Here is a 10,893-nt window from a genome sequence, read left to right as displayed (position 1 = left end):
AAACAAGAAGTTGGGTAGTGCTAAACCACCCAACTCCTTGGTTTTTTGTAAGATGCCTTTTCGTATTCTGGGAGTTTTCCCATTCCAGATAAACTGAGAAATAGAGCTATCCAAAGAGTGAAAGAAACACTTGGGAATAAAAACTGGTATGCATTGAAAGAGATATAAAAATGTAGGCAGTATGTTCATTAATAAAGACCAACGTTGAAAATCTTTAGTCATTTGATCCAGCAGAGGAAAGAAATTACAGTTAAAGAGATCAGAATAGTTTTTAGTTACGCAGATGCCCAGATAGTTAAAATGATCGAATGATGTCTTAAACAGGAGTTTTGAAAGAGGATAAGCTATGGTTGCAGAGTTTATAGGCATTAGTTCACTCTTATGAAAATTTAGTTTATGCCCTGAGACTTGTCCAAATTCCTCCAATAAAACTAACACTTGGGGTATGGCTGTGTCCGGATCAGAGATAAAAAGTAAAAGATCATTGGCGTATAAAGACAGTTCATGCACAGAACCCCCCCTTGTGATCCCCATCATCTGACTGAACCTAAGGGATACTGCCAAAGGTTCAATAGCAATGGCGAACAGTAAGGGGGAGAGTGGACAGCCCTGCCGAGTACCACGTTGGAGAGGAAAATAGTCAGAATAGTTATTGTTGGTATGGACACGAGCTAAAGGAGAAGCATGCAGAAGTTTAATCCAGGAAATAAATTTACTGCCAAATCCAAATCTTTTTAAAGTGTAGAACAAATAAGGCCACTCCACACGGTCAAATGCCTTCTCTGCATCCATCGAAATAACCAGCTCAGGAGTGGTAGATGTTACAAGTACAATATACAAAGAAGCGGATCCTTGCCTTTCTTTAATATTAGTGAGAGGTTGGCCTGTCTTAAAGTTTGGGGGAGTATGCCAGATTTTAAGGATTCATTAAAAATGTTTAGAAGTAATGGGGAAAGTTTATCAGCAAACGCTTAAAAAAATTCAGTAGGCAGACAATCAGGCCCAGGGCATTTCCCACTCTGCATTGAAAGTAATGCACCTTTAATTTCATCTAAAGTAATAGGCTCATCTAATCTAGAAGATGTCTCAGGGTCAATGGAAGGAATGTTTAGGGGGCTAAAAAAACATCAAATTCAGCCTCTTCAGATGAACACTCAGAAGCATACAACAAAGAATAAAAACTCCTGAATTGGTCATTAATAGTTTGAGAGTTAATAGTTGTACCATCAATGGTATTGATCTGTAAAATATGTTGGGTTGAGACAGATTGTCGAATTTGGTGGGCCAATATTTTGCCTGGCTTATCTCCAGATTCATAATAATTATGACGAGACTTAAGTAATGTTTCGATTGCCCCATCAGCAGCCAAAATATCAAATTCAGACTTTTTAATAAGCAAATCTTTGATAAGTTCAGGGTCAGGTGCGTTTGCGCATTTGGACTGTAAGTTCATCAAATCCCTAGAAATAGAGATGCCCCTTTCAGCAGTATTTTTTTTCCGAAAGGCAGAGTAGGAAATGATCTCTCCACGTAAATAGGCTTTGCATGCCTCCCAGATTGTTGATGCTGACATGTCGGGGTTAACATTAGTAGAAATTAAAAGATCAATGCGACTGTTAATGGTTTCAATGAAATCTGGGTCAGTAAGAAGAAATGAATTAAAGTGCCAAGGGGATCGCATGAAAGATACACCCGGAAATGAAATATCCACTATGATGGTATGTAGCGAATCAGCTCAAAGGGGAAATATGATACACAATGACCTGAAGGATATGTGTGTTCATTCAAAGAAAGGTTTTCCTATGAATTAATTAGAGAAGAGTCAATTTTACTGTGCATTGTGTCTTTCCTATGGAAAATGTAGTGAGTTTCTCTAACCACATTCCTTTGGGCAATAAAACCAGTGATATCAGCATTGGTTGCCATGGAATCAGAGGCCTATTGTCGTTCGCAGACATCCTGGCACCCAGTATGTTTATTGGATGAGGGGTCTGTGAGTATTTGTTAATCAAATGAATAACTTATTTGTTAAATCTAATGAAAAATGGTGTGTCTGATTGGTCCAGACGCTACAGGTAGTATGATCTGAAATTACTATAGGACTATAAAAACAGGTACAAACAGAGGAGAGCAACTTATTATCGATAAGAAAGAGATCAATTCGAGAAAAGGTACCATGTACAGGAGAAAAAAAAGAAAACTGCTTATCACTGGGGTTGAAAAAGCACCATACATCTGAGACTGCATACTGCTCCATAAACAGCTGAATGATTTTAGATGATTTAGATTGAGAGAGGGGCTTATTGGAAGAACTATCAAGTGAGGGATCAAGACAGCAGTTGAAGTCTCCACCCAGAATAAGCTGACTAGAAACTAATTCTGGAAAAGAGAAAAGAAAGTTTTTATAGAAATCCTCATTATCCCAATTTGGGCCATATTTATTAGCTAAAGTCAAAGTACTACCAAAGATTTTTCCAGTAACAATAATAAAGCGACCGTTAGGATCCGATATAACTTTAGAAACAGACAGAGGTACAGACTTGTGCACTAGGATTGCAGTCCCACGAGCCTTACGTGAAAATGAAGAATGGTAGAGTTGGCCTACGCAACCTCTATGAAGTTTCAGATGATCAGATGCTTTAAGGTGGGTTTCCTGCAAAAAAGCAATTTTAGTGTTTAAACTTCTCAAGTGATCAAACACTTTATTGCGTTTCACAGGTGAATTCAACCCCTTCACATTCCAGCTGATAAATCTCAAAGCACCGCTGGATGCCGAACTGGTGTTACGATTTAACATAAGTGTCTTTTAGTGGTAATAATCCAACAAAAATCTGCAGCCATGACAAATTCACGAAATCAAAATAAAAGGTGGTAGCACGTAAGATTGTAAAAAAAAAAAAAACACATTGAACATACGAACCCAAAACCAGTTGCCGAAAAGAACAGCAACAAACAGCACTCTGATACAAAGATCAGCTTAGATTAATACTTCCTTATACCAATCGCACTACCCCCACATTAGTGTAAATAGATTTAAAGAACACATGTTAAACCTTATCAATCAAACATCTCAAAAGGAAACACAGAGCCATGAAGCTAGAACTTATGCGAACCGCGCTGGCTACATAACTATGTAGCAAAACTGCATTAATCTTACAGCAAAACCACCGTGCAAGGATATATACATATGTCAAGATTCAAAACTAAAAGTGTACGGTACTGACGGAATTACAGTACATAGTAAGGCGAAATTTATATATAAAAAATTAAATAAATAAATAAAAGTACAAATAAAAGAGTGGTAAGCACCGCAATAGTAGCAACAGCTCAACAAGTCATCAATAAACAGAAAGTGTAAGTTGGCTTTCTTACGATTTCGTGTTTAAATTTTTAACAGACTTGACAGCATCCGAAGCAGACAGCCCAGTTTTATCCCCGTTGGGTAGAGTGATGCGTAGCCAAAACCACAGTGCAACGATGCGTGCTGAATTCAGGATACAAAACTTAACAAAAGGGTCTAGTATTTACACAACTACAGACCATAGTAAAACGAGGTTTATAAAAACAAAAGAAGAAAAAAAGAGACCGCACCACAATACCAGCAACAGTGCAGCAAGACATTTATAATCAGAAAATGTCAGTTGGCCTTCTTACGAATTCGTGTTTAAGTCTTGAACGAATTTAACAGCATCCAAAGCAGACAGGAGCCAAGTTTTATCCCCGTTTTGTTGAGTGATGCGCTGCCTGGCTGGATAAAGGAGCGCGGGCTTGTACCCACGTTTATATAGCTCGGCCATCGAACCTCTGTACTCGGTGCACTGCTTCAATACGTCGGGGCTGTAGTCATCAAACATGCGAATCGGATGGCCCATATAATGCAGGACACCCCATTTGCGAGCCTCGCGGATTACCAGGTCTTTAACTTGAAATCGGTGGAAACGCAAGATGACGGGTCGCGGTTTTCCTCCCGGCGCTGGCTTGGGAGCGAGGCTCCGATGCACTCGATCTATCTCGGGGGGCGAAGTGAGGACCTCAGGACAAAGCACATCGATGAGCAGTTGAGAGAAGAACGCTGATGGACGAGGGCTTTCAATCGATTCGGGTAATCCAATGATCCGAATGTTTTGACGTCTGCTGCGTCCCTCCAGATCAGCTACTTTGTGTTTGAGCAGATCATTGTCTTTCTGCAATGCGGAGTAGGCGCCCTCAAGTTGCTGGAGCCGTTGGTCAACTGAAGAGGCGTTAACTTCGAGAGAATCAATGCGTTGCACTTGATCGTTAATAGTTGATTGAATGCTATCCAGCGTAGAAGCAAGGGACTCGAATGAGGATTTGAAATTGGCCGAAAGGGCCGCTCTGTGTTCGTCCAGCAGCGAACTTATGTCGGCCATGGAAATCAGCGAGCACTCCTTTTCTGCAAGTTGTCCTTTAGCTTTAGACATGATAAGGCGATCCAAACAATTACATCCCGTTTATGAAACTTTTTTGGCACTACAGAAGAAAAAATAAAGGTTTAACAAGAAACTTAAAGATAAAACAGCGGGAGCAGGCTAAGCGCGTGACTACTCTGCACACCTCATAACCGGAAGTCCAGTCTGTGGTTAGATTTAAGTTTAAGAACTGGCAATCTTCTGAGAGCTTTGTTTAGTTTAGTGTGAGCCAGACTGTCTGTGAATACCTCTGGCTCCAACAGTAAAAGTCCCAGTGGCCTAATGGGTTATGGCATCAGTCTCTGTGAAATTCTGGGATGATAAATTTAAAGTGGCACTATAGCCACGACAACAAAACATGAGAATTAGCATAGAACTGGCAATTTGCTGAAAGTTTGGCTAGCATCAGACTGTCTGTGACTGCCTGTGGGTGGACCAGCAAAAAAGGCCAGGTGGCTAAATGGATAAGGCGTCAGATTGTCTATCAATGCCTCTGGGTTAACCAGTGAAAAAGACCCAGTGGCCTAATGGATAAAGCATCAGCCATCGGAGCTGGGGATGGTTGGTTCGACTCCCACAAGGGTCAGGTTTGAGAGCTTACATTTAAGTTCGCTGCAAAAGAAATTCCAGGATGATAACTTCAAAGTGGCACTGTAGCCATGAGAATTAGCATAGAACTGGCAATTTCCCAAAAGCTCTTTCTGTTTAGCTTGATTCAGACTGTCTATAAATGCCTCTGGGATAACAAGAGAAAAAGGCCCAGTGGCCTAATGGATAAAGAATCACCCTTCTGAGCTGGGGATTGTGGGTCCGAGTCCCACCTGGGTCATCTTTGAGAGCTTGCATTTAATGCCAAGTCCACACTGCACGATTTTAGCCCGATTTTTCACTCGCCGACAGGTTTTGCGAAATCGCCGACAAATGCCCAAAATCGGAGGCAAATCGGTGCTCATTCACGCGAGTGACAATCACCGCCGGTTGTTTTTTATGTCAGCAGGTTGAAGCGACCCCAATAACGTAATATTTAGGCCCTGGAATGTGAATTGTACTAGGAGAACCCCGCCAAAAAAAAATTTATTTTAACCCCCGAACGCGATTTTTACTGGGGGACCCCATGACCTACAGCCAATGAGAGAGCACGATACAGGGCAGCGGGAAGTTCGGGGAGGAGTTATATGAAACGTAGTTTGCGGACCAGTGTTGCCAAATCCGCGATTGCCGCCGGTTGTTTTTTATGTCAGCAGTTTGAAGCGACCCCAATAAGGTGATATTTAGGCCCTGGAATGTGAATTGTACCAGGAGAACCCCGCCAAAAAAATGTGTTTTTACTCTCCGAACGTGAGTTTTACTGGGGGACCCCCTCGAAAGCAATTGGGCTATTTTCAGGCTAGTTTTGAGTAGTAATTGGGCGGGTTTTCTAGCGAAAACCTGGCAATCCTGCACCAGACAGAGCTGTCGGCGATTTTTCCTATTGTAAAGTCATGCAGTGTGTAACCTCCTGTCGTCGTTCCATCGTGCAGTGTGAACACAGCAACAACTGAATGCTACCCCAGATAGTCGTTCAGTGTGAAACCAACAGTGATGCGACGTCTTTGAAAATCGTGCAGTGTGAACTCGGCATAAGTTGGCTGCACAAGATATTCCAATATGAAAAGTTCAAAAGTGACACTATAGCCATGAGAATAAGCATATAACAGGCACACTGAAAACCCTGTCAGTTTAGCTTGAATAAGTCTGTCTGTGAATAGGTCATCCAGAGAATAGGCCCAGTGGCCTAATGGATAAGACACCAGCTTTTGGTGCTGGGGATTGCGGGTTCGAGTCCCACCTGGGGTCGTCTTTAAGAGCTTACATTTAAGTTGGCTGCACAAGATATTTCAGTATGAAAAGTTCAAAGTGACACTATAGCCATGAGACTAAGCATAGAAAAGGCCCAGTGGCCTAATGGGTTATGGCATCAGTCTCTGTGTTCAAGTCCCACCTGGGTTGTTTTTGTTGTGTTACATATAAGTTGGCTGCACAAGAAATTCTGGGATGATAAGTGTAAAGTGGCACTATAGCCACGACAACAAAACATGAGGAACTAGCATAGAGTTAGAAATAGCAAAGCATAGAGCATAACATAGCATAGGTTCTGAAAGCCCTGACAGTTTAGCTTGCAGGTTAGGTTGACCAGGGAAAAAGGTGCAGTGGCCTAATGGATATAAGGCATCAACCTTCGAAGCTGGGGATTGTGTGTTTAAGTCCCACCTGGGTCATTTTTCAGGGTTTACATTTAAGTTGGCTGTGCAAGAAATTCCAGGATGATAACTTCAAAGTGACACTATTGCCATGATAGTTAGCATAGAACTCTGCAATTCTCTGAAAGCTCTTTAAGTTTAGCTTGCTTCAGATTGTCTACGAATTCCTCTGGGGTGACCGGGGAAAAATGCCCAGTGGCCTAATGAATAAGGCATCAGCCTTCGGGGCTGGGGGTTGTTTGTTCAAGTCCCACCTGGGGCATCTTTCAGGGGTTACCTTTAAGTTGACACTATTGCCATGAGAATTAGCATAAAACTGGCAATTTTTTGAATGCTCTTTCAGTTTAGCTTGCATAAGTCTGTCTGTGAATGGGTCAACCAGAGAAGAGGCCCAGTGGCATCATGAGCTATTTTCTGAAAGCTCTATCAGTTTATCACTATAGCCATGACAACGAAACATGTGAATTAGCATAGAACTGGCAATTTTCTGAAAGCTCTATCAGTTTATCTAGCATCAGACTGTGTGTGAATGCCTCTGGGTTGACCAAAGAAAGGGCCCAGTGACCTAATGGATAAGGCATCAGCCTCTGGAGCTGGGGATTGTGGGTTCAAGTCCCACCTGGGTTGTCTTTGAGGGGTTTCATTTAAATTGGCTATGCAAGATATTTCAGTATGAAAAGTTCAAAGTGACACTATAGCCATGAGAATAAGCAAAGAACTGGCAATCTTCTGAAAGATTTTTTTGTTTAGTGTGAGCCAGACTGTCTGTGAATACCTCTGGCTCTGCCAGTAAAACGCCCAGTGTCCTAATGGATTATGGCATCAGCAACACTATAGCCTTAAGAATTAGCATAGAACTGGCAATTTTCTGAAAGCTCTGTCAGTTTAGCTTGCATCAGACTGTCTGTGAATGCTTCAGGGTTCATGAGAGAAAGGATCCAGTGGCCTAATGAATCAGCCTCCGGATTTGGTGATTGTGGGTTCGAGTCCCACCTGGGTCATCTTTGAGAGCTTCCATTTAAGTTGGCTGCACAAGATATTCCAGTATGATAAGTTCAAAGTGACACTATAGCCATGTGAATAAGCATAGAACTGGCAGTTTTCTGTCAGTTTAGCTTGCATAAGAAGAAGCAGTCGAGCAGCAGAAGAGGACAGCAGTTTGTAAGTGTTTTGTTTTGTTTTCTCATTAGATTTCAGCGCGGTTGTCATTGCTAGGAAACATTGTTTCACTTACTGTGTTTTACTGTGGTAAATACGTGCTCAATAGTGAAGTCTGGTTCGCGAACGAATCATTTGATTTAACCGGTTCTTCTTAGTGAATTGGTTGAACCCATAGACTGTAAAAAAAGATGGCCGACGCTCCTTCAATCTCTTCCATTGAAGAAAAGTGAAGCCGCCATTGTCCCAACAGGGTGCGGCCATATTGTGCTGATTTGGGACCGGAGTCTGTGCAGTAGAGAACTCGGGACCAGAGTCTGTGCAGTAGCGAGCGAAATGGAGCCGCGTCCCGCCCACACTCTCGCAGAGTCGATTGCAAGCACACGCCCCTGACCCCGTTTTAATTAGCCTGACTGCTCCAATTTTTGTCTGCTGAGAGGATTGTGTTAAAATAAGGTAAATACAACTCCAATATCCTCCTAGATTATGTATAGTAAGTGGATTATGGTTTCTGCGCTGATGACAACTAATTTATTTACTTTATATCTTCAAGACTTAAATCCTAGTATGCACATCACTGCCTGTTACTGTATTTGGGTGCAAAGTTGCAAAACATAATTGTAAACTTTTCAGATCATGATTATGACGTTTTAACTGACTGAAGTTATGATTACTGACTTTATATATTTGAATGTGTATTTTCATCCCAGCCCTGGACGATAGACTTGATATCATTACGTCATCGCGAATGACGTCATTACTTTAGGGCATAAAAGAACCGATTAACCGTTTTTTTGAACCGGTTCATTGCAACAAACTCTCCGAAAGAACCGGTTTGCGGAAAAGAACCGTACTTCCCATCACTAGTGCTCAAGTCGCGTTTGTTCTCGTGTGTATCGCGGGACTTTCCAGTTTCGGTTTGCTAAATAGTAAGGCGTGGCCAAAGCAAGCAAAAGTACTTATTTACCTGTTTGGAAGCACTTGTTAGAAGAAGCAGTCGAGCAGCAGAAGAGGACAGCAGTTTGTAAGTGTTTTGTCTTGTTTTCTCATTAGATTTCAGCGCGGTTGTCGTTGCTAAGAAACATTGTTTCACTTATTGTGTTTTACCGTGATAAATACGTACTCAAGTCGCGTTTGTTCTCGTGCGTATCGCGGGACTTTCCAGTTTCGGTTTGCTAAATAGTAAAGCATGGCCAGCTGACTTCAATAAGGAGTACTCAGGCAAGTATAAAACTGGTTAGTTCACCTCAGCCCTCGTGTGAAGACCGACGAGTGTAAAGACCATCGACTCTACCTGTGCGACTCCACTGAGCAAGGACACCGACAAGGCATTTGAGTATTGCTTTTCTCTCCTTTCTTTACTTTTTGTACAGCTTGTTCTCATATACTTGTTTAGGAAATTGTACTCACTATATGCTTTCAAATCTCTACCATTACTACTAACATTCGGAAAGCACGCACTGTGCATTGGATGCAGGCAAATTCTAATAATCTACGGTCTATGTCCTCTACTACTTTACTCTCTATTCCATTTAGTCTCTGGAACTGCCAGTCTGCTGTAAACAAAGCAGAATTTACTTCTTCTATTGCTACTCATTCCGGTCTCAACCTCATGGCCCTAACTGAAACTTGGATCAAACCCGAGGACACTGCTACGCCTTCAGCCCTCTCCACTAATTTCACTTTTTCCCCACACCCCTCGCGTGATTGGGAGGGGTGGAGGTACTGGTCTACTTATCTCAAATGAATGGAAATTTGATCTTCTACCATCTATTACAGGCAACAGTTCATTTGAATCACATGCAATTACTATTATCCACCCTCTTAAAATCCATTTTGTAGTTGTTTATCTTCCCCCAGGTCAACTGGGTAACTTCTTGGAGGAGTTGGATGTGTTACTATCCAACTTTCCTGAGGACGCTACTCCTCTGGTACTGCTTGGTGACTTCAACATCCACCTAGAAAAGCCCCAGGCTGCTGACTTCAACTCTCTGCTCGCATCTTTTGATCTCAAGCGAGTGTCTACTATGGCTACTCACAAATCAGGTAACCAACTGGACCTCGTCTACACACGCTATTGCACTGACAACACTTTAGTTACTCCATTACACACCTCAGACCACTTCCTCATCACTTCTAACCTCACACTAACTCCTGACAACACACGCTATTGCTCCACTGACAACACTTTAGTTAGTCCATTACACACCTCAGACCACTTCCTCATCACTTCTAACCTCACACTAACTTCTGACATAGCACACACTCCTCCGCAGGTCACCTTTCGGCGTAACCTACGCTCATTCTCTCCCTCTCACCTATCCCATATGGTTTCATCCTCACTTCCTTCACCCTCTCAGTTTTCAGCACAGGACACAAACAGTGCTACTGACACTCTCTGCTCCACTCTAACATCTTGCTTAGACAACTTTTGCCCCCTTTCATCCAGACCAGCACGTACTACCCCCTCTGCCCCCTGGCTGTCCGATGTTCTCCGTGAACATCGCTCTAGACTCAGGGCTGCAGAGAGGAAATGGCGCAAATAAAAAAACTCAACCGACCTTAGTGTGTATCAGTCACTCCTCTCTTCCTTCTCTGCAAATGTCTCCACTGCTAAAACTATATACTACCACAACAAACTTAACAACTGTTCTGACTCTCGCACAACTTTACAGAACTTTCTCTTCTCTTCTCTGTCCTACTCACCCTCCTCCATCATCAACTCTTACAGCTGATGACTGCAATATTCTTCATAAGTGTTCTTCATAAATAAAATAAGAAACATCAATAGAGAGAGTATAGTCGACTATGTGTCAAAAATTTGATTGATGAGGGTCATAAAAACCCCCCTCCCTCCTACCATAAATGGACACCTGTTTCTGTACACCCCCCACCCATCTAACCGGACATCTGTTAATCCACCCCAGAGATCCGAAGGAATTTATGATTGTTTGGGAATGTGTTTTTATATGGGGTTCGTTGAAACTATTCAAAACTATGTGCTTTAAACTTTAAATTGTGAAACGTGGTATGATTATTAAACGGGATAAGGGAAGTTTTTATTA

At 42.1% G+C, this 10,893-nt stretch overlaps 1 non-coding gene across 1 annotated transcript; it reads left to right on the top strand.

Annotated features, from left to right (window-relative positions):
- The first annotated feature begins 7,224 nt into the window (after positions 1–7,224).
- On the top strand, positions 7,225–7,297 carry trnaq-cug (transfer RNA glutamine (anticodon CUG)). The gene has a single exon. It is a non-coding gene; the product is annotated as a tRNA-Gln (tRNA).
- The last annotated feature ends 3,596 nt before the right edge of the window (positions 7,298–10,893 follow it).

The sequence above is a fragment of the Sinocyclocheilus rhinocerous genome, unplaced genomic scaffold, assembly GCF_001515625.1.
Source record: "Sinocyclocheilus rhinocerous isolate Xijiao unplaced genomic scaffold, SAMN03320098_v1.1 scaffold1648, whole genome shotgun sequence".
Classification (NCBI taxonomy): Eukaryota; Metazoa; Chordata; class Actinopteri; order Cypriniformes; family Cyprinidae; genus Sinocyclocheilus; species Sinocyclocheilus rhinocerous.
The sequence above is the reverse complement of the archived record's forward strand: the minus strand, read 5'-3'. Positions and strand labels throughout refer to the sequence as shown.